The sequence below is a fragment of the Salvelinus alpinus genome, chromosome 11, assembly GCF_045679555.1.
Source record: "Salvelinus alpinus chromosome 11, SLU_Salpinus.1, whole genome shotgun sequence".
Lineage (NCBI taxonomy): Eukaryota > Metazoa > Chordata > Actinopteri > Salmoniformes > Salmonidae > Salvelinus > Salvelinus alpinus.
The window spans coordinates 74,062,255-74,085,775 of NC_092096.1; the positions used below are offsets into that span (position 1 = coordinate 74,062,255).

At 33.9% G+C, this 23,521-nt stretch overlaps 1 long non-coding RNA gene across 1 annotated transcript; it reads left to right on the forward strand.

The window, feature by feature from the left end:
* The first annotated feature begins 891 nt into the window (after positions 1-891).
* On the forward strand, positions 892-23,203 carry LOC139534788 (uncharacterized). Its single transcript, XR_011667009.1, has 4 exons — positions 892-978; positions 22,090-22,146; positions 22,776-22,823; positions 23,000-23,203. It is a non-coding gene; the product is annotated as an uncharacterized lncRNA (long non-coding RNA).
* Positions 23,204-23,521: the final 318 nt, after the last annotated feature.

Below are 23,521 nucleotides of genomic sequence, written 5' to 3' on the forward strand. Positions count from 1 at the left end.
CCACTCCAGGGGTGAAGGAGAGGAGAAGACCACTCCAGGGGTGAAGGAGAGGAGAAGACCACTCCAGGGGTGAAGGAGAGGAGAAGACCAGTCCAGAGGTGAAGGAGAGGAGAAGACCAGTCCGGGGTGAAGGAGAGGAGAAGACTACTCCAGAGGTGAAGGAGAGGAGAAGACCAGTCCGGGGTGAAGGAGAGGAGAAGACCACTCCAGGGGTGAAGGAGAGGAGAAGACCACTCCAGGGGTGAAGGAGAGGAGAAGACCAGTCCAGAGGTGAAGGAGAGGAGAAGACCAGTCCAGGGGTGAAGGAGAGGAGAAGACCACTCCAGGGGTGAAGGAGAGGAGAAGACCACTCCAGGGGTGAAGGAGAGGAGAAGACCACTCCAGGGGTGAAGGAGAGGAGAAGACCACTCCAGGGGTGAAGAAGAGGAGACCACTCCAGGGGTGAAGGAGAGGAGAAGACCACTCCAGAGGTGAAGGAGAGGAGAAGACCACTCCAGAGGTGAAGGAGAGGAGAAGACCACTCCAGGGGTGAAGGAGAGGAGAAGACCACTCCAGAGGAGAGAGGTCCATCCCCGGTTTGAACCCAACATCCCCAGACATCATAATGTAGAAATATCCTGTCCAATCAGCTGTCTCAGAATAAAAGAGTTGTGTAATAAAACAGACGCTGTTAAATGAAAACATGTTAAAACCGAGCATCTGTTCAGGAGTTTAACACACCCACCGCCAACCACAGATTTCAGAACACCTAACCGCAGGACGAACGAGTGGCCTGTGATGCGTTTCCTGTCCTATCTGTGTTGTGATTGGTTGATCAGGGTGAGAGGAGTTCTGATTGGTTGATCAGGTGTGACGTGTGAGTTTAAATAAACCCCAATCAGGACCAGCAGCAGAATTCTGATCTGTAGTCTAAAACATTGGATTAGAAACCGACTACAGAACCAGTCTGCTGTATAAAGGCTTTCAGCTGAGCATCAGGTACAAATGGACAGAGATTTAATTAGGAGAAGACAAACGGTTTGTTAAAACGTTAAACGTTCAGCTTTTATCTGGAGTTGAAACACGTAGATTGTTCCTGAAGAGGCCTGGGCTGAAAATATTATAATATATGAATATATTATTACTGTCTGTTAACAGGTCTGTTAGTTAAACTAACAACTACTACTGTTGGTCTATTAGTTAAACTAACAACTATTACTGTTGGTCTGTTAACAGATCTGTTAGTTAAACTAACAACTATTACAGTTGGTCTATTAGTTAAACTAACAACTATTAATGTTGGTCTGTTAACAGGTCTGTTAGTTAAACTAACAACTATTACTGTTGGTCTATTAGTTAAACTAACAACTATTACTGTTGGTCTGTTAACAGGTCTGTTAGTTAAACTAACAACTATTACTGTTGGTCTATTAGTTAAACTAACAACTATTACTGTTGGTCTGTTAACAGATCTGTTAGTTAAACTAACAACTATTACTGTTGGTCTATTAGTTAAACTAACAACTATTAATGTTGGTCTGTTAACAGGTCTGTTAGTTAAACTAACAACTATTACTGTTGGTCTATTAGTTAAACTAACAACTATTACTGTTGGTCTGTTAACAGGTCTGTTAGTTAAACTAACAACTATTAATGTTGGTCTGTTAACAGGTCTGTTAGTTAAACTAACAACTATTACTGTTGGTCTATTAGTTAAACTAACAACTATTACTGTTGGTCTGTTAGTTAAACTAACAACTACTACTGTTGGTCTGTTAGTTAAACTAACAACTATTACTGTTGGTCTGTTAGTTAAACTAACAACTACTACTGTTGGTCTGTTAGTTAAACTAACAACTATTACTGTTGGTCTGTTAGTTAAACTAACAACTATTACTGTTGGTCTGTTAGTTAAACTAACAACTACTACTGTTGGTCTGTTAGTTAAACTAACAACTATTACTGTTGGTCTGTTAGTTAAACTAACAACTATTACTGTTGGTCTGTTAACAGATCTGTTAGTTAAACTAACAACTATTACTGTTGGTCTGTTAGTTAAACTAACAACTACTACTGTTGGTCTGTTAGTTAAACTAACAACTATTACTGTTGGTCTGTTAACAGGTCTGTTAGTTAAACTAACAACTATTACTGTTGGTCTGTTAGTTAAACTAACAACTATTACTGTTGGTCTGTTAGTTAAACTAACAACTATTACTGTTGGTCTGTTAACAGGTCTGTTAGTTAAACTAACAACTACTACTGTTGGTCTGTTAGTTAAACTAACAACTACTACTGTTGGTCTGTTAGTTAAACTAACAACTATTACTGTTGGTCTGTTAGTTAAACTAACAACTATTACTGTTGGTCTGTTAACAGGTCTGTTAGTTAAACTAACAACTATTACTGTTGGTCTGTTAGTTAAACTAACAACTATTACTGTTGGTCTGTTAGTTAAACTAACAACTATTACTGTTGGTCTGTTAGTTAAACTAACAACTATTACTGTTGGTCTGTTAGTTAAACTAACAACTATTACTGTTGGTCTGTTAGTTAAACTAACAACTATTACTGTTGGTCTGTTAGTTAAACTAACAACTATTACTGTTGGTCTGTTAGTTAAACTAACAGCTACTACTGTTGGTCTGTTAGTTAAACTAACAACTATTACTGTTGGTCTGTTAACAGGTCTGTTAGTTAAACTAACAACTACTACTGTTGGTCTGTTAGTTAAACTAACAACTATTACTGTTGGTCTGTTAACAGGTCTGTTAGTTAAACTAACAACTATTACTGTTGGTCTGTTAGTTAAACTAACAACTATTACTGTTGGTCTGTTAGTTAAACTAACAACTATTACTGTTGGTCTGTTAGTTAAACTAACAACTATTACTGTTGGTCTGTTAGTTAAACTAACAGCTACTACTGTTGGTCTGTTAGTTAAACTAACAACTATTACTGTTGGTCTGTTAACAGGTCTGTTAGTTAAACTAACAACTATTACTGTTGGTCTGTTAGTTAAACTAACAACTATTACTGTTGGTCTGTTAGTTAAACTAACAACTACTACTGTTGGTCTGTTAGTTAAACTAACAACTATTACTGTTGGTCTGTTAACAGGTCTGTTAGTTAAACTAACAACTATTACTGTTGGTCTGTTAGTTAAACTAACAACTATTACTGTTGGTCTGTTAGTTAAACTAACAACTATTACTGTTGGTCTGTTAGTTAAACTAACAACTATTACTGTTGGTCTGTTAACAGGTCTGTTAGTTAAACTAACAACTACTACTGTTGGTCTGTTAGTTAAACTAACAACTATTACTGTTGGTCTGTTAGTTAAACTAACAACTATTACTGTTGGTCTGTTAGTTAAACTAACAACTATTACTGTTGGTCTGTTAGTTAAACTAACAGCTATTACTGTTGGTCTGTTAGTTAAACTAACAACTATTACTGTTGGTCTGTTAACAGGTCTGTTAGTTAAACTAACAACTATTACTGTTGGTCTGTTAGTTAAACTAACAACTATTACTGTTGGTCTGTTAGTTAAACTAACAACTACTACTGTTGGTCTGTTAGTTAAACTAACAACTATTACTGTTGGTCTGTTAACAGGTCTGTTAGTTAAACTAACAACTATTACTGTTGGTCTGTTAGTTAAACTAACAACTATTACTGTTGGTCTGTTAGTTAAACTAACAACTATTACTGTTGGTCTGTTAACAGATCTGTTAGTTAAACTAACAACTATTACTGTTGGTCTGTTAGTTAAACTAACAACTATTACTGTTGGTCTGTTAGTTAAACTAACAACTATTACTGTTGGTCTGTTAACAGGTCTGTTAGTTAAACTAACAACTACTACTGTTGGTCTGTTAGTTAAACTAACAACTATTACTGTTGGTCTGTTAACAGGTCTGTTAGTTAAACTAACAACTATTAATGTTGGTCTGTTAGTTAAACTAACAACTATTACTGTTGGTCTGTTAGTTAAACTAACAACTACTACTGTTGGTCTGTTAGTTAAACTAACAACTATTAATGTTGGTCTGTTAGTTAAACTAACAACTATTACTGTTGGTCTGTTAACAGGTCTGTTAGTTAAACTAACAACTACTACTGTTGGTCTGTTAGTTAAACTAACAACTATTACTGTTGGTCTGTTAACAGGTCTGTTAGTTAAACTAACAACTACTACTGTTGGTCTGTTAGTTAAACTAACAACTACTACTGTTGGTCTGTTAGTTAAACTAACAACTATTACTGTTGGTCTGTTAGTTAAACTAACAACTATTACTGTTGGTCTGTTAACAGGTCTGTTAGTTAAACTAACAACTATTACTGTTGGTCTGTTAGTTAAACTAACAACTATTACTGTTGGTCTGTTAGTTAAACTAACAACTATTACTGTTGGTCTGTTAGTTAAACTAACAACTATTACTGTTGGTCTGTTAACAGGTCTGTTAGTTAAACTAACAACTATTACTGTTGGTCTGTTAGTTAAACTAACAACTATTACTGTTGGTCTGTTAACAGGTCTGTTAGTTAAACTAACAACTATTACTGTTGGTCTGTTAGTTAAACTAACAACTATTACTGTTGGTCTGTTAACAGGTCTGTTAGTTAAACTAACAACTATTACTGTTGGTCTGTTAGTTAAACTAACAACTATTACTGTTGGTCTGTTAGTTAAACTAACAACTACTACTGTTGGTCTGTTAGTTAAACTAACAACTATTAATGTTGGTCTGTTAGTTAAACTAACAACTATTACTGTTGGTCTGTTAACAGGTCTGTTAGTTAAACTAACAACTACTACTGTTGGTCTGTTAGTTAAACTAACAACTATTACTGTTGGTCTGTTAACAGGTCTGTTAGTTAAACTAACAACTACTACTGTTGGTCTGTTAGTTAAACTAACAACTACTACTGTTGGTCTGTTAGTTAAACTAACAACTATTACTGTTGGTCTGTTAGTTAAACTAACAACTATTACTGTTGGTCTGTTAACAGGTCTGTTAGTTAAACTAACAACTATTACTGTTGGTCTGTTAGTTAAACTAACAACTATTACTGTTGGTCTGTTAACAGGTCTGTTAGTTAAACTAACAACTATTACTGTTGGTCTGTTAGTTAAACTAACAACTATTACTGTTGGTCTGTTAACAGGTCTGTTAGTTAAACTAACAACTATTACTGTTGGTCTGTTAGTTAAACTAACAACTATTACTGTTGGTCTGTTAACAGGTCTGTTAGTTAAACTAACAACTATTACTGTTGGTCTGTTAGTTAAACTAACAACTATTACTGTTGGTCTGTTAACAGGTCTGTTAGTTAAACTAACAACTATTACTGTTGGTCTGTTAGTTAAACTAACAACTATTACTGTTGGTCTGTTAGTTAAACTAACAACTATTACTGTTGGTCTGTTAGTTAAACTAACAACTATTACTGTTGGTCTGTTAGTTAAACTAACAACTACTACTGTTGGTCTGTTAACAGGTCTGTTAGTTAAACTAACAACTATTACTGTTGGTCTGTTAGTTAAACTAACAACTATTACTGTTGGTCTGTTAGTTAAACTAACAACTATTACTGTTGGTCTGTTAACAGGTCTGTTAGTTAAACTAACAACTATTACTGTTGGTCTGTTAGTTAAACTAACAACTATTACTGTTGGTCTGTTAGTTAAACTAACAACTATTACTGTTGGTCTGTTAGTTAAACTAACAACTATTACTGTTGGTCTGTTAGTTAAACTAACAACTACTACTGTTGGTCTGTTAACAGGTCTGTTAGTTAAACTAACAACTATTACTGTTGGTCTGTTAGTTAAACTAACAACTATTACTGTTGGTCTGTTAGTTAAACTAACAACTACTACTGTTGGTCTGTTAACAGGTCTGTTAGTTAAACTAACAACTATTACTGTTGGTCTGTTAGTTAAACTAACAACTATTACTGTTGGTCTGTTAGTTAAACTAACAACTATTACTGTTGGTCTGTTAACAGGTCTGTTAGTTAAACTAACAACTACTACTGTTGGTCTGTTAGTTAAACTAACAACTATTACTGTTGGTCTGTTAACAGGTCTGTTAGTTAAACTAACAACTATTAATGTTGGTCTGTTAACAGATCTGTTAGTTAAACTAACAACTACTACTGTTGGTCTGTTAGTTAAACTAACAACTATTACTGTTGGTCTGTTAACAGGTCTGTTAGTTAAACTAACAACTATTAATGTTGGTCTGTTAACAGATCTGTTAGTTAAACTAACAACTACTACTGTTGGTCTGTTAGTTAAACTAACAACTATTACTGTTGGTCTGTTAACAGGTCTGTTAGTTAAACTAACAACTATTACTGTTGGTCTGTTAGTTAAACTAACAACTATTACTGTTGGTCTGTTAGTTAAACTAACAACTATTACTGTTGGTCTGTTAGTTAAACTAACAACTATTACTGTTGGTCTGTTAGTTAAACTAACAACTATTACTGTTGGTCTGTTAGTTAAACTAACAACTATTACTGTTGGTCTGTTAGTTAAACTAACAACTACTACTGTTGGTCTGTTAGTTAAACTAACAACTACTACTGTTGGTCTGTTAGTTAAACTAACAACTATTACTGTTGGTCTGTTAGTTAAACTAACAACTATTAATGTTGGTCTGTTAACAGGTCTGTTAGTTAAACTAACAACTATTACTGTTGGTCTGTTAGTTAAACTAACAAATATTAATGTTGGTCTGTTAACAGGTCTGTTAGTTAAACTAACAACTATTACTGTTGGTCTGTTAGTTAAACTAACAACTATTACTGTTGGTCTGTTAGTTAAACTAACAACTATTACTGTTGGTCTGTTAGTTAAACTAACAACTATTACTGTTGGTCTGTTAACAGGTCTGTTAGTTAAACTAACAACTATTAATGTTGGTCTGTTAGTTAAACTAACAACTATTACTGTTGGTCTGTTAACAGGTCTGTTAGTTAAACTAACAACTACTACTGTTGGTCTGTTAGTTAAACTAACAACTATTACTGTTGGTCTGTTAACAGGTCTGTTAGTTAAACTAACAACTACTACTGTTGGTCTGTTAGTTAAACTAACAACTACTACTGTTGGTCTGTTAGTTAAACTAACAACTATTACTGTTGGTCTGTTAGTTAAACTAACAACTATTACTGTTGGTCTGTTAACAGGTCTGTTAGTTAAACTAACAACTATTACTGTTGGTCTGTTAGTTAAACTAACAACTATTACTGTTGGTCTGTTAGTTAAACTAACAACTATTACTGTTGGTCTGTTAGTTAAACTAACAACTATTACTGTTGGTCTGTTAACAGGTCTGTTAGTTAAACTAACAACTATTACTGTTGGTCTGTTAGTTAAACTAACAACTATTACTGTTGGTCTGTTAACAGGTCTGTTAGTTAAACTAACAACTATTACTGTTGGTCTGTTAGTTAAACTAACAACTATTACTGTTGGTCTGTTAACAGGTCTGTTAGTTAAACTAACAACTATTACTGTTGGTCTGTTAGTTAAACTAACAACTATTACTGTTGGTCTGTTAGTTAAACTAACAACTACTACTGTTGGTCTGTTAGTTAAACTAACAACTATTAATGTTGGTCTGTTAGTTAAAGTAACAACTATTACTGTTGGTCTGTTAACAGGTCTGTTAGTTAAACTAACAACTACTACTGTTGGTCTGTTAGTTAAACTAACAACTATTACTGTTGGTCTGTTAACAGGTCTGTTAGTTAAACTAACAACTACTACTGTTGGTCTGTTAGTTAAACTAACAACTACTACTGTTGGTCTGTTAGTTAAACTAACAACTATTACTGTTGGTCTGTTAGTTAAACTAACAACTATTACTGTTGGTCTGTTAACAGGTCTGTTAGTTAAACTAACAACTATTACTGTTGGTCTGTTAGTTAAACTAACAACTATTACTGTTGGTCTGTTAGTTAAACTAACAACTACTACTGTTGGTCTGTTAACAGGTCTGTTAGTTAAACTAACAACTATTACTGTTGGTCTGTTAGTTAAACTAACAACTATTACTGTTGGTCTGTTAGTTAAACTAACAACTATTACTGTTGGTCTGTTAACAGGTCTGTTAGTTAAACTAACAACTACTACTGTTGGTCTGTTAGTTAAACTAACAACTATTACTGTTGGTCTGTTAACAGGTCTGTTAGTTAAACTAACAACTATTAATGTTGGTCTGTTAACAGATCTGTTAGTTAAACTAACAACTACTACTGTTGGTCTGTTAGTTAAACTAACAACTATTACTGTTGGTCTGTTAACAGGTCTGTTAGTTAAACTAACAACTATTAATGTTGGTCTGTTAACAGATCTGTTAGTTAAACTAACAACTACTACTGTTGGTCTGTTAGTTAAACTAACAACTATTACTGTTGGTCTGTTAACAGGTCTGTTAGTTAAACTAACAACTATTACTGTTGGTCTGTTAGTTAAACTAACAACTATTACTGTTGGTCTGTTAGTTAAACTAACAACTATTACTGTTGGTCTGTTAGTTAAACTAACAACTATTACTGTTGGTCTGTTAGTTAAACTAACAACTATTACTGTTGGTCTGTTAGTTAAACTAACAACTATTACTGTTGGTCTGTTAGTTAAACTAACAACTACTACTGTTGGTCTGTTAGTTAAACTAACAACTACTACTGTTGGTCTGTTAGTTAAACTAACAACTATTACTGTTGGTCTGTTAGTTAAACTAACAACTATTAATGTTGGTCTGTTAACAGGTCTGTTAGTTAAACTAACAACTATTACTGTTGGTCTGTTAGTTAAACTAACAAATATTAATGTTGGTCTGTTAACAGGTCTGTTAGTTAAACTAACAACTATTACTGTTGGTCTGTTAGTTAAACTAACAACTATTACTGTTGGTCTGTTAGTTAAACTAACAACTATTACTGTTGGTCTGTTAGTTAAACTAACAACTATTACTGTTGGTCTGTTAACAGGTCTGTTAGTTAAACTAACAACTATTAATGTTGGTCTGTTAGTTAAACTAACAACTATTACTGTTGGTCTGTTAACAGGTCTGTTAGTTAAACTAACAACTACTACTGTTGGTCTGTTAGTTAAACTAACAACTATTACTGTTGGTCTGTTAACAGGTCTGTTAGTTAAACTAACAACTACTACTGTTGGTCTGTTAGTTAAACTAACAACTACTACTGTTGGTCTGTTAGTTAAACTAACAACTATTACTGTTGGTCTGTTAGTTAAACTAACAACTATTACTGTTGGTCTGTTAACAGGTCTGTTAGTTAAACTAACAACTATTACTGTTGGTCTGTTAGTTAAACTAACAACTATTACTGTTGGTCTGTTAGTTAAACTAACAACTATTACTGTTGGTCTGTTAGTTAAACTAACAACTATTACTGTTGGTCTGTTAACAGGTCTGTTAGTTAAACTAACAACTATTACTGTTGGTCTGTTAGTTAAACTAACAACTATTACTGTTGGTCTGTTAACAGGTCTGTTAGTTAAACTAACAACTATTACTGTTGGTCTGTTAGTTAAACTAACAACTATTACTGTTGGTCTGTTAACAGGTCTGTTAGTTAAACTAACAACTATTACTGTTGGTCTGTTAGTTAAACTAACAACTATTACTGTTGGTCTGTTAGTTAAACTAACAACTACTACTGTTGGTCTGTTAGTTAAACTAACAACTATTAATGTTGGTCTGTTAGTTAAACTAACAACTATTACTGTTGGTCTGTTAACAGGTCTGTTAGTTAAACTAACAACTACTACTGTTGGTCTGTTAGTTAAACTAACAACTATTACTGTTGGTCTGTTAACAGGTCTGTTAGTTAAACTAACAACTACTACTGTTGGTCTGTTAGTTAAACTAACAACTACTACTGTTGGTCTGTTAGTTAAACTAACAACTATTACTGTTGGTCTGTTAGTTAAACTAACAACTATTACTGTTGGTCTGTTAACAGGTCTGTTAGTTAAACTAACAACTATTACTGTTGGTCTGTTAGTTAAACTAACAACTATTACTGTTGGTCTGTTAACAGGTCTGTTAGTTAAACTAACAACTATTACTGTTGGTCTGTTAGTTAAACTAACAACTATTACTGTTGGTCTGTTAACAGGTCTGTTAGTTAAACTAACAACTATTACTGTTGGTCTGTTAGTTAAACTAACAACTATTACTGTTGGTCTGTTAACAGGTCTGTTAGTTAAACTAACAACTATTACTGTTGGTCTGTTAGTTAAACTAACAACTATTACTGTTGGTCTGTTAACAGGTCTGTTAGTTAAACTAACAACTATTACTGTTGGTCTGTTAGTTAAACTAACAACTATTACTGTTGGTCTGTTAGTTAAACTAACAACTATTACTGTTGGTCTGTTAGTTAAACTAACAACTATTACTGTTGGTCTGTTAGTTAAACTAACAACTACTACTGTTGGTCTGTTAACAGGTCTGTTAGTTAAACTAACAACTATTACTGTTGGTCTGTTAGTTAAACTAACAACTATTACTGTTGGTCTGTTAGTTAAACTAACAACTATTACTGTTGGTCTGTTAACAGGTCTGTTAGTTAAACTAACAACTATTACTGTTGGTCTGTTAGTTAAACTAACAACTATTACTGTTGGTCTGTTAGTTAAACTAACAACTATTACTGTTGGTCTGTTAGTTAAACTAACAACTATTACTGTTGGTCTGTTAGTTAAACTAACAACTACTACTGTTGGTCTGTTAACAGGTCTGTTAGTTAAACTAACAACTATTACTGTTGGTCTGTTAGTTAAACTAACAACTATTACTGTTGGTCTGTTAGTTAAACTAACAACTACTACTGTTGGTCTGTTAACAGGTCTGTTAGTTAAACTAACAACTATTACTGTTGGTCTGTTAGTTAAACTAACAACTATTACTGTTGGTCTGTTAGTTAAACTAACAACTATTACTGTTGGTCTGTTAACAGGTCTGTTAGTTAAACTAACAACTACTACTGTTGGTCTGTTAGTTAAACTAACAACTATTACTGTTGGTCTGTTAACAGGTCTGTTAGTTAAACTAACAACTATTAATGTTGGTCTGTTAACAGATCTGTTAGTTAAACTAACAACTACTACTGTTGGTCTGTTAGTTAAACTAACAACTATTACTGTTGGTCTGTTAACAGGTCTGTTAGTTAAACTAACAACTATTAATGTTGGTCTGTTAACAGATCTGTTAGTTAAACTAACAACTACTACTGTTGGTCTGTTAGTTAAACTAACAACTATTACTGTTGGTCTGTTAACAGGTCTGTTAGTTAAACTAACAACTATTACTGTTGGTCTGTTAGTTAAACTAACAACTATTACTGTTGGTCTGTTAGTTAAACTAACAACTATTACTGTTGGTCTGTTAGTTAAACTAACAACTATTACTGTTGGTCTGTTAGTTAAACTAACAACTATTACTGTTGGTCTGTTAGTTAAACTAACAACTATTACTGTTGGTCTGTTAGTTAAACTAACAACTACTACTGTTGGTCTGTTAGTTAAACTAACAACTACTACTGTTGGTCTGTTAGTTAAACTAACAACTATTACTGTTGGTCTGTTAGTTAAACTAACAACTATTAATGTTGGTCTGTTAACAGGTCTGTTAGTTAAACTAACAACTATTACTGTTGGTCTGTTAGTTAAACTAACAAATATTAATGTTGGTCTGTTAACAGGTCTGTTAGTTAAACTAACAACTATTACTGTTGGTCTGTTAGTTAAACTAACAACTATTACTGTTGGTCTGTTAGTTAAACTAACAACTATTACTGTTGGTCTGTTAGTTAAACTAACAACTATTACTGTTGGTCTGTTAACAGGTCTGTTAGTTAAACTAACAACTATTAATGTTGGTCTGTTAACAGGTCTGTTAGTTAAACTAACAACTATTACTGTTGGTCTGTTAACAGGTCTGTTAGTTAAACTAACAACTATTACTGTTGGTCTGTTAACAGGTCTGTTAGTTAAACTAACAACTACTACTGTTGGTCTGTTAGTTAAACTAACAACTATTACTGTTGGTCTGTTAGTTAAACTAACAACTACTACTGTTGGTCTGTTAGTTAAACTAACAACTACTACTGTTGGTCTGTTAACAGGTCTGTTAGTTAAACTAACAACTATTACTGTTGGTCTGTTAGTTAAACTAACAACTATTACTGTTGGTCTGTTAGTTAAACTAACAACTATTACTGTTGGTCTGTTAGTTAAACTAACAACTATTACTGTTGGTCTGTTAGTTAAACTAACAACTATTACTGTTGGTCTGTTAGTTAAACTAACAACTATTAATGTTGGTCTGTTAACAGGTCTGTTAGTTAAACTAACAACTATTACTGTTGGTCTGTTAGTTAAACTAACAACTATTACTGTTGGTCTGTTAGTTAAACTAACAACTATTACTGTTGGTCTGTTAGTTAAACTAACAACTATTAATGTTGGTCTGTTAACAGGTCTGTTAGTTAAACTAACAACTACTACTGTTGGTCTGTTAGTTAAACTAACAACTACTACTGTTGGTCTGTTAGTTAAACTAACAACTATTACTGTTGGTCTGTTAGTTAAACTAACAACTATTACTGTTGGTCTGTTAACAGGTCTGTTAGTTAAACTAACAACTATTACTGTTGGTCTGTTAGTTAAACTAACAACTATTACTGTTGGTCTGTTAGTTAAACTAACAACTATTACTGTTGGTCTGTTAGTTAAACTAACAACTATTACTGTTGGTCTGTTAGTTAAACTAACAACTACTACTGTTGGTCTGTTAACAGGTCTGTTAGTTAAACTAACAACTATTACTGTTGGTCTGTTAGTTAAACTAACAACTATTACTGTTGGTCTGTTAGTTAAACTAACAACTATTACTGTTGGTCTGTTAACAGGTCTGTTAGTTAAACTAACAACTACTACTGTTGGTCTGTTAGTTAAACTAACAACTATTACTGTTGGTCTGTTAACAGGTCTGTTAGTTAAACTAACAACTATTAATGTTGGTCTGTTAACAGATCTGTTAGTTAAACTAACAACTACTACTGTTGGTCTGTTAGTTAAACTAACAACTATTACTGTTGGTCTGTTAACAGGTCTGTTAGTTAAACTAACAACTATTAATGTTGGTCTGTTAACAGATCTGTTAGTTAAACTAACAACTACTACTGTTGGTCTGTTAGTTAAACTAACAACTATTACTGTTGGTCTGTTAACAGGTCTGTTAGTTAAACTAACAACTATTACTGTTGGTCTGTTAGTTAAACTAACAACTATTACTGTTGGTCTGTTAGTTAAACTAACAACTATTACTGTTGGTCTGTTAGTTAAACTAACAACTATTACTGTTGGTCTGTTAGTTAAACTAACAACTATTACTGTTGGTCTGTTAGTTAAACTAACAACTACTACTGTTGGTCTGTTAACAGGTCTGTTAGTTAAACTAACAACTACTACTGTTGGTCTGTTAACAGGTCTGTTAGTTAAACTAACAACTACTACTGTTGGTCTGTTAGTTAAACTAACAACTATTACTGTTGGTCTGTTAGTTAAACTAACAACTACTACTGTTGGTCTGTTAGTTAAACTAACAACTACTACTGTTGGTCTGTTAACAGGTCTGTTAGTTAAACTAACAACTATTACTGTTGGTCTGTTAGTTAAACTAACAACTATTACTGTTGGTCTGTTAGTTAAACTAACAACTATTACTGTTGGTCTGTTAGTTAAACTAACAACTATTACTGTTGGTCTGTTAGTTAAACTAACAACTATTACTGTTGGTCTGTTAGTTAAACTAACAACTATTAATGTTGGTCTGTTAACAGGTCTGTTAGTTAAACTAACAACTATTACTGTTGGTCTGTTAGTTTAACTAACAACTATTACTGTTGGTCTGTTAGTTAAACTAACAACTATTACTGTTGGTCTGTTAGTTAAACTAACAACTATTAATGTTGGTCTGTTAACAGGTCTGTTAGTTAAACTAACAACTACTACTGTTGGTCTGTTAGTTAAACTAACAACTACTACTGTTGGTCTGTTAGTTAAACTAACAACTATTACTGTTGGTCTGTTAGTTAAACTAACAACTATTACTGTTGGTCTGTTAGTTAAACTAACAACTATTACTGTTGGTCTGTTAGTTAAACTAACAACTACTACTGTTGGTCTGTTAGTTAAACTAACAACTACTACTGTTGGTCTGTTAGTTAAACTAACAACTATTACTGTTGGTCTGTTAGTTAAACTAACAACTATTAATGTTGGTCTGTTAACAGGTCTGTTAGTTAAACTAACAACTATTACTGTTGGTCTGTTAGTTAAACTAACAAATATTAATGTTGGTCTGTTAACAGGTCTGTTAGTTAAACTAACAACTATTACTGTTGGTCTGTTAGTTAAACTAACAACTATTACTGTTGGTCTGTTAGTTAAACTAACAACTATTACTGTTGGTCTGTTAGTTAAACTAACAACTATTACTGTTGGTCTGTTAACAGGTCTGTTAGTTAAACTAACAACTATTAATGTTGGTCTGTTAACAGGTCTGTTAGTTAAACTAACAACTATTACTGTTGGTCTGTTAACAGGTCTGTTAGTTAAACTAACAACTATTACTGTTGGTCTGATAACAGGTCTGTTAGTTAAACTAACAACTACTACTGTTGGTCTGTTAGTTAAACTAACAACTATTACTGTTGCTCTGTTAGTTAAACTAACAACTACTACTGTTGGTCTGTTAGTTAAACTAACAACTACTACTGTTGGTCTGTTAACAGGTCTGTTAGTTAAACTAACAACTATTACTGTTGGTCTGTTAGTTAAACTAACAACTATTACTGTTGGTCTGTTAGTTAAACTAACAACTATTACTGTTGGTCTGTTAGTTAAACTAACAACTATTACTGTTGGTCTGTTAGTTAAACTAACAACTATTACTGTTGGTCTGTTAGTTAAACTAACAACTATTAATGTTGGTCTGTTAACAGGTCTGTTAGTTAAACTAACAACTATTACTGTTGGTCTGTTAGTTAAACTAACAACTATTACTGTTGGTCTGTTAGTTAAACTAACAACTATTACTGTTGGTCTGTTAGTTAAACTAACAACTATTAATGTTGGTCTGTTAACAGGTCTGTTAGTTAAACTAACAACTACTACTGTTGGTCTGTTAGTTAAACTAACAACTACTACTGTTGGTCTGTTAGTTAAACTAACAACTATTACTGTTGGTCTGTTAGTTAAACTAACAACTATTACTGTTGGTCTGTTAACAGGTCTGTTAGTTAAACTAACAACTATTACTGTTGGTCTATTAGTTAAACTAACAACTATTACTGTTGGTCTGTTAACAGGTCTGTTAGTTAAACTAACAACTACTACTGTTGGTCTGTTAACAGGTCTGTTAGTTAAACTAACAACTACTACTGTTGGTCTGTTAACAGGTCTGTTAGTTAAACTAACAACTACTACTGTTGGTCTGTTAGTTAAACTAACAACTATTACTGTTGGTCTGTTAGTTAAACTAACAACTATTACTGTTGGTCTGTTAACAGGTCTGTTAGTTAAACTAACAACTACTACTGTTGGTCTGTTAACAGGTCTGTTAGTTAAACTAACAACTACTACTGTTGGTCTGTTAGTTAAACTAACAACTATTACTGTTGGTCTGTTAGTTAAACTAACAACTATTAATGTTGATCTGTTAGTTAAACTAACAACTATTACTGTTGGTCTGTTAGTTAAACTAACAACTATTACTGTTGGTCTGTTAGTTAAACTAACAACTATTACTGTTGGTCTGTTAGTTAAACTAACAACTATTAATGTTGGTCTGTTAACAGGTCTGTTAGTTAAAATAACAACTACTACTGTTGGTCTGTTAGTTAAACTAACAACTACTACTGTTGGTCTGTTAGTTAAACTAACAACTATTACTGTTGGTCTGTTAGTTAAACTAACAACTATTAATGTTGGTCTGTTAACAGGTCTGTTAGTTAAACTAACAACTATTACTGTTGGTCTGTTAGTTAAACTAACAAATATTAATGTTGGTCTGTTAACAGGTCTGTTAGTTAAACTAACAGCTACTACTGTTGGTCTGTTAGTTAAACTAACAACTATTACTGTTGGTCTGTTAGTTAAACTAACAACTATTACTGTTGGTCTGTTAGTTAAACTAACAACTATTACTGTTGGTCTGTTAGTTAAACTAACAACTATTACTGTTGGTCTGTTAGTTAAACTAACAACTATTAATGTTGGTCTGTTAACAGGTCTGTTAGTTAAACTAACAACTACTACTGTTGGTCTGTTAGTTAAACTAACAACTACTACTGTTGGTCTGTTAGTTAAACTAACAACTATTACTGTTGGTCTGTTAGTTAAACTAACAACTATTAATGTTGGTCTGTTAACAGGTCTGTTAGTTAAACTAACAACTATTACTGTTGGTCTGTTAGTTAAACTAACAAATATTAATGTTGGTCTGTTAACAGGTCTGTTAGTTAAACTAACAACTATTACTGTTGGTCTGTTAGTTAAACTAACAACTATTACTGTTGGTCTGTTAGTTAAACTAACAACTATTACTGTTGGTCTGTTAGTTAAACTAACAACTATTACTGTTGGTCTGTTAGTTAAACTAACAACTATTAATGTTGGTCTGTTAACAGGTCTGTTAGTTAAACTAACAACTATTACTGTTGGTCTGTTAACAGGTCTGTTAGTTAAACTAACAACTACTACTGTTGGTCTGTTAGTTAAACTAACAACTATTACTGTTGGTCTGTTAGTTAAACTAACAACTACTACTGTTGGTCTGTTAGTTAAACTAACAACTACTACTGTTGGTCTATTAGTTAAACTAACAACTACTACTGTTGGTCTGTTAGTTAAACTAACAACTATTACTGTTGGTCTGTTAACAGGTCTGTTAGTTAAACTAACAACTATTACTGTTGGTCTGTTAGTTAAACTAACAACTATTACTGTTGGTCTGTTAGTTAAACTAACAACTATTAATGTTGGTCTGTTAACAGGTCTGTTAGTTAAACTAACAACTATTACTGTTGGTCTGTTAACAGGTCTGTTAGTTAAACTAACAACTATTACTGTTGGTCTATTAGTTAAACTAACAACTATTACTGTTGGTCTGTTAGTTAAACTAACAACTATTACTGTTGGTCTGTTAGTTAAACTAACAACTATTACTGTTGGTCTGTTAGTTAAACTAACAAATACTACTGTTGGTCTGTTAACAGATCTGTTAGTTAAACTAACAACTATTACTGTTGGTCTGTTAACAGATCTGTTAGTTAAACTAACAACTACTAATGTTGGTCTGTTAACAGGTCTGTTAGTTAAACTAACAACTATTACTGTTGGTCTGTTAACAGGTCTGTTAGTTAAACTAACAACTACTACTGTTGGTCTGTTAGTTAAACTAACAAATACTACTGTTGGTCTGTTAGTTAAACTAACAACTATTAATGTTGGTCTGTTAACAGGTCTGTTAGTTAAACTAACAACTATTACTGTTGGTCTGTTAACAGGTCTGTTAGTTAAACTAACAAATACTACTGTTGGTCTGTTAGTTAAACTAACAACTATTAATGTTGGTCTGTTAACAGGTCTGTTAGTTAAACTAACAACTATTACTGTTGGTCTGTTAACAGGTCTGTTAGTTAAACTAACAACTATTACTGTTGGTCTGTTAGTTAAACTAACAGCTACTACTGTTGGTCTGTTAGTTAAACTAACAACTACTACTGTTGGTCTGTTAGTTAAACTAACAACTATTACTGTTGGTCTGTTAACAGGTCTGTTAGTTAAACTAACAACTATTACTGTTGGTCTGTTAGTTAAACTAACAACTATTACTGTTGGTCTGTTAGTTAAACTAACAACTATTAATGTTGGTCTGTTAACAGGTCTGTTAGTTAAACTAACAACTATTACTGTTGGTCTGTTAACAGGTCTGTTAGTTAAACTAACAACTATTACTGTTGGTCTATTAGTTAAACTAACAACTATTACTGTTGGTCTGTTAGTTAAACTAACAACTATTACTGTTGGTCTGTTAGTTAAACTAACAACTATTACTGTTGGTCTGTTAGTTAAACTAACAAATACTACTGTTGGTCTGTTAACAGATCTGTTAGTTAAACTAACAACTATTACTGTTGGTCTGTTAACAGATCTGTTAGTTAAACTAACAACTACTAATGTTGGTCTGTTAACAGGTCTGTTAGTTAAACTAACAACTATTACTGTTGGTCTGTTAACAGGTCTGTTAGTTAAACTAACAACTACTACTGTTGGTCTGTTAGTTAAACTAACAAATACTACTGTTGGTCTGTTAGTTAAACTAACAACTATTAATGTTGGTCTGTTAACAGGTCTGTTAGTTAAACTAACAACTATTACTGTTGGTCTGTTAACAGGTCTGTTAGTTAAACTAACAAATACTACTGTTGGTCTGTTAGTTAAACTAACAACTATTAATGTTGGTCTGTTAACAGGTCTGTTAGTTAAACTAACAACTATTACTGTTGGTCTGTTAACAGGTCTGTTAGTTAAACTAACAACTATTACTGTTGGTCTGTTAGTTAAACTAACAGCTACTACTGTTGGTCTGTTAGTTAAACTAACAACTATTACTGTTGGTCTGTTAGTTAAACTAACAACTATTACTGTTGGTCTGTTAGTTAAACTAACAACTATTAATGTTGGTCTGTTAACAGGTCTGTTAGTTAAACTAACAACTATTACTGTTGGTCTGTTAACAGGTCTGTTAGTTAAACTAACAACTACTACTGTTGGTCTGTTAGTTAAACTAACAACTATTACTGTTGGTCTGTTAGTTAAACTAACAACTACTACTGTTGGTCTGTTAGTTAAACTAACAACTACTACTGTTGGTCTATTAGTTAAACTAACAACTACTACTGTTGGTCTGTTAGTTAAACTAACAACTATTACTGTTGGTCTGTTAACAGGTCTGTTAGTTAAACTAACAACTATTACTGTTGGTCTGTTAGTTAAACTAACAACTATTACTGTTGGTCTGTTAGTTAAACTAACAACTATTAATGTTGGTCTGTTAACAGGTCTGTTAGTTAAACTAACAACTATTACTGTTGGTCTGTTAACAGGTCTGTTAGTTAAACTAACAACTATTACTGTTGGTCTATTAGTTAAACTAACAACTATTACTGTTGGTCTGTTAGTTAAACTAACAACTATTACTGTTGGTCTGTTAGTTAAACTAACAACTATTACTGTTGGTCTGTTAGTTAAACTAACAAATACTACTGTTGGTCTGTTAACAGATCTGTTAGTTAAACTAACAACTATTACTGTTGGTCTGTTAACAGATCTGTTAGTTAAACTAACAACTACTAATGTTGGTCTGTTAACAGGTCTGTTAGTTAAACTAACAACTATTACTGTTGGTCTGTTAACAGGTCTGTTAGTTAAACTAACAACTACTACTGTTGGTCTGTTAGTTAAACTAACAAATACTACTGTTGGTCTGTTAGTTAAACTAACAACTATTAATGTTGGTCTGTTAACAGGTCTGTTAGTTAAACTAACAACTATTACTGTTGGTCTGTTAACAGGTCTGTTAGTTAAACTAACAAATACTACTGTTGGTCTGTTAGTTAAACTAACAACTATTAATGTTGGTCTGTTAACAGGTCTGTTAGTTAAACTAACAACTATTACTGTTGGTCTGTTAACAGGTCTGTTAGTTAAACTAACAACTATTACTGTTGGTCTGTTAGTTAAACTAACAGCTACTACTGTTGGTCTGTTAGTTAAACTAACAACTATTACTGTTGGTCTGTTAGTTAAACTAACAACTATTACTGTTTGTCTGTTAGTTAAACTAACAACTATTACTGTTGGTCTGTTAACAGGTCTGTTAGTTAAACTAACAACTATTACTGTTGGTCTGTTAACAGGTCTGTTAGTTAAACTAACAACTATTACTGTTGGTCTGTTAACAGGTCTGTTAGTTAAACTAACAACTACTACTGTTGGTCTGTTAGTTAAACTAACAACTATTACTGTTGGTCTGTTAACAGGTCTGTTAGTTAAACTAACAACTATTAATGTTGGTCTGTTAACAGGTCTGTTAGTTAAACTAACAACTATTACTGTTGGTCTGTTAGTTAAACTAACAACTATTACTGTTGGTCTGTTAACAGGTCTGTTAGTTAAACTAACAACTATTAATGTTGGTCTGTTAACAGGTCTGTTAGTTAAACTAACAACTACTACTGTTGGTCTGTTAGTTAAACTAACAACTATTACTGTTGGTCTGTTAGTTAAACTAACAACTATTACTGTTGGTCTGTTAACAGGTCTGTTAGTTAAACTAACAACTATTAATGTTGGTCTGTTAACAGATCTGTTAGTTAAACTAACAACTACTACTGTTGGTCTGTTAGTTAAACTAACAACTATTACTGTTGGTCTGTTAACAGATCTGTTAGTTAAACTAACAACTATTAATGTTGGTCTGTTAACAGGTCTGTTAGTTAAACTAACAACTATTACTGTTGGTCTGTTAGTTAAACTAACAACTATTACTGTTGGTCTGTTAACAGGTCTGTTAGTTAAACTAACAACTATTAATGTTGGTCTGTTAACAGATCTGTTAGTTAAACTAACAACTACTACTGTTGGTCTGTTAGTTAAACTAACAACTATTACTGTTGGTCTGTTAACAGGTCTGTTAGTTAAACTAACAACTATTAATGTTGGTCTGTTAACAGATCTGTTAGTTAAACTAACAACTACTACTGTTGGTCTGTTAGTTAAACTAACAACTATTACTGTTGGTCTGTTAACAGGTCTGTTAGTTAAACTAACAACTACTACTGTTGGTCTGTTAACAGGTCTGTTAGTTAAACTAACAACTATTACTGTTGGTCTGTTAGTTAAACTAACAACTATTACTGTTGGTCTGTTAACAGGTCTGTTAGTTAAACTAACAACTATTACTGTTGGTCTGTTAGTTAAACTAACAACTATTACTGTTGGTCTGTTAACAGGTCTGTTAGTTAAACTAACAACTACTACTGTTGGTCTGTTAGTTAAACTAACAACTATTACTGTTGGTCTGTTAACAGGTCTGTTAGTTAAACTAACAACTATTACTGTTGGTCTGTTAGTTAAACTAACAACTATTACTGTTGGTCTGTTAGTTAAACTAACAACTATTACTGTTGGTCTGTTAACAGGTCTGTTAGTTAAACTAACAACTATTAATGTTGGTCTGTTAACAGATCTGTTAGTTAAACTAACAACTACTACTGTTGGTCTGTTAGTTAAACTAACAACTATTACTGTTGGTCTGTTAACAGGTCTGTTAGTTAAACTAACAACTATTACTGTTGGTCTGTTAGTTAAACTAACAACTACTACTGTTGGTCTGTTAGTTAAACTAACAACTATTACTGTTGGTCTGTTAGTTAAACTAACAACTATTACTGTTGGTCTGTTAGTTAAACTAACAACTATTACTGTTGGTCTGTTAACAGATCTGTTAGTTAAACTAACAACTATTACTGTTGGTCTGTTAGTTAAACTAACAACTATTACTGTTGGTCTGTTAGTTAAACTAACAACTATTACTGTTGGTCTGTTAACAGATCTGTTAGTTAAACTAACAACTATTACTGTTGGTCTGTTAGTTAAACTAACAACTATTACTGTTGGTCTGTTAGTTAAACTAACAACTACTACTGTTGGTCTGTTAGTTAAACTAACAACTATTACTGTTGGTCTGTTAGTTAAACTAACAACTACTACTGTTGGTCTGTTAGTTAAACTAACAACTACTACTGTTGGTCTGTTAGTTAAACTAACAACTATTACTGTTGGTCTGTTAGTTAAACTAACAACTATTACTGTTGGTCTGTTAGTTAAACTAACAACTATTACTGTTGGTCTGTTAGTTAAACTAACAACTATTACTGTTGGTCTGTTAGTTAAACTAACAACTATTACTGTTGGTCTGTTAACAGATCATGAGGATAGTGTTGATCTGGATATGTCTGCTGGGCATGAGTCTAGCCTTCCCTGTAAGTATTACATCTGCCTCTCTTACTCCCTCCTTCCTTCCCAGGCTGTGTTCTGCCTCTCTGTCTCCCTCCCTCAGTCCCAGGCTGTGTTCTGTCTCTCTCTGTCTCCCTCCCCCAGTCCCAGGCTGTGTTCTGCCTCTCTCTGTCTCCCTCCCTTCTAACAGGCTGTGTTCTGCCTCTCTCTGTCTCCCTACCTACTAACAGGCTGTGTTCTGCCTCTCTCTGTCTCCCTACCTACTAACAGGCTGTGTTCTGCCTCTCTCTGTCTCCCTCCCTACTAACAGGCTGTGTTCTGCCTCTCTCTGTCTCCCTCCCTACTAACAGGCTGTGTTCTGTCTCTCTCTGTCTCCCTACCTACTAACAGGCTGTGTTCTGTCTCTCTCTGTCTCCCTACATACTAACAGGCTGTGTTCTGTCTCTCTCTGTCTCCCTCCGTCCCAGGCTGTGTTCTGTCTCTCTCTGTCTCCCTCCCTACTAACAGGCTGTGTTCTGTCTCTCTCTGTCTCCCTCCCTACTAACAGGCTGGGTTCTGTCTCTCTCTGTCTCCCTCCGTCCCAGGCTGTGTTCTGTCTCTCTCTGTCTCCCTCCCTACTAACAGGCTGTGTTCTGTCTCTCCCGCCATCTCTCAGGTCCACAAGAGACGGGTGACAAGATCAGACAGCGATGAAGGAGAGGGGGTAAGTGGCACGCATGCACGCGCACACACACGCACACACACACACACACACACACACAGACGCACACACACGCACACACACCGACACACACACCGACACACACACACACACACGCACGCACACACACACACACACACACACACACGATTAACCGACTCTTTCCATCGTTCTCTCAGCAACAGAGCGACTCCAGTCATTCAAGTGATGAAGAGGAGGAGGAGGGAGGACAGGAAAGAGGAGAGGGAGGGGAAGGAGGAGAGGTAGAAGCAGGTGGAGAAGAAGGGGGAGAAGGGGAGGAAGAGGGAGGAGAGGAAAGTGAAGACAGTGATGAGGAAGAGAGTGACAGTGATGAAGAGGAGGGGGGTGAAGGAGAAGAAGGAGAGAAGGAAATAAGAGAGGAAGGAGGAGAGGGAAATGAAGGAAGGAATGGAGAGGGTGGGGAGGAAACAGGAGAGGAAGGAGGAGAGGGAAATGAAGGAGGGAATGGAGAGGGTGGGGAGGAAACAGGAGAGGAAGGGGAAGGAGGACAAGGAACAGAAGGAGAGGAGACAGGAGTGGAAGGGGGAGGAGGACAAGGAACAGAAGGAGAGGAGACAGGAGTGGAAGGGGGAGGAGGACAAGGAACAGAAGGAGAGGAGACAGGAGTTGAGACTGGGGGAGAAGGGGGGGAAGGAGAGCAGCCTACTCCAGTGGATGCC